Source organism: Pseudophryne corroboree, chromosome 2 (assembly GCF_028390025.1).
Source record: "Pseudophryne corroboree isolate aPseCor3 chromosome 2, aPseCor3.hap2, whole genome shotgun sequence".
NCBI classification, from domain to species: domain Eukaryota; kingdom Metazoa; phylum Chordata; class Amphibia; order Anura; family Myobatrachidae; genus Pseudophryne; species Pseudophryne corroboree.
Genome location: NC_086445.1, coordinates 590199017 through 590200073, shown reverse-complemented (window position 1 = coordinate 590200073; position 1057 = coordinate 590199017).

Genomic DNA, 1057 nt, shown 5'->3' with positions numbered 1-1057 from the left:
CCTGATGTTAATCTTTGTGGAGCCCAGTGTACCCCGCATCAGAAAAGGAGATTTATGGTAAGAACTTATCGTTAAATCTTTCTGCGAGGTGCACTGGGCTCCACAAGGCGCCCACCCTGACGCACTTCGCTTCTGTGGGTTGGTATTGGGATAGCTGCTGACACCCTCTCCTGTGGTGAGTGTGTTGCGTTTTTGGTTACGGGCGGTTGTAGTCTCTGGTACCGGCTACTGCATTGGGCTGGTTAACAAAACTGAGCTCCTGTGCATGGAGGCGGGGTTATAGAGGAGGCGGCGCTGTGCGTCTTGGGAACAGTCAAAAGCTTTGAGCCTGTTGGTGCCTCGGATCAAGATCCTACTCTACACCCTGGTGTTAATCCTTGTGGAGCCCAGTGTACCTCGCAGAAAGAAATTTAACAACTGTAAGTTCTTACCATCAATCTCGTTTTTTTACTCTTCAGCTCTAAGAACAGGTATTTAGGTGTTCTTGATACTTCACAGCTACCTGTGTTTGTGAAGTTGGTCACAGTACCGCTGTTGTTGCACACTGCCTAGTGCCATACTGTGTGTTTTTATACTCTTGCAGCTATGTCTAGCAAAGGCATGGATCACAAGGTGGCTGCTGCACCTCTGTTGATGTCATGCGGGACCTGTTCAGCTAGGTTATCCCTTTCTGGAAATTGTACAGGATGGCTTATATATCCCACATGTCCAGCCAGCCCCTGTGCAGGACCCCCCCCCCACTCCTCGTGCTTCCTTGTCCCATACACTGGCACAGATAGCTGATTGCCTGGCAACTCCTACAGTGATTCCCCCAGCTGGTGCACCCTGCTGCACCGGTGACCACTATGACCCCTGCCCTTGGTGGGCATACTCTCTACCTAAGTACAAAGTCTAGTTACTTCTACTGCTTTTCAGCACATATTACAGGGTAGTAGACTTGTGCCCACTAAAGCCACTAGACGTGCTGTGCATCTCAACCAAAGAAGTTTCAGCTATTTGAGATAAGGTAGTAAAATCTGTATTTTATCAGTCTGAGCATCTCACATAGCTCCTGCAT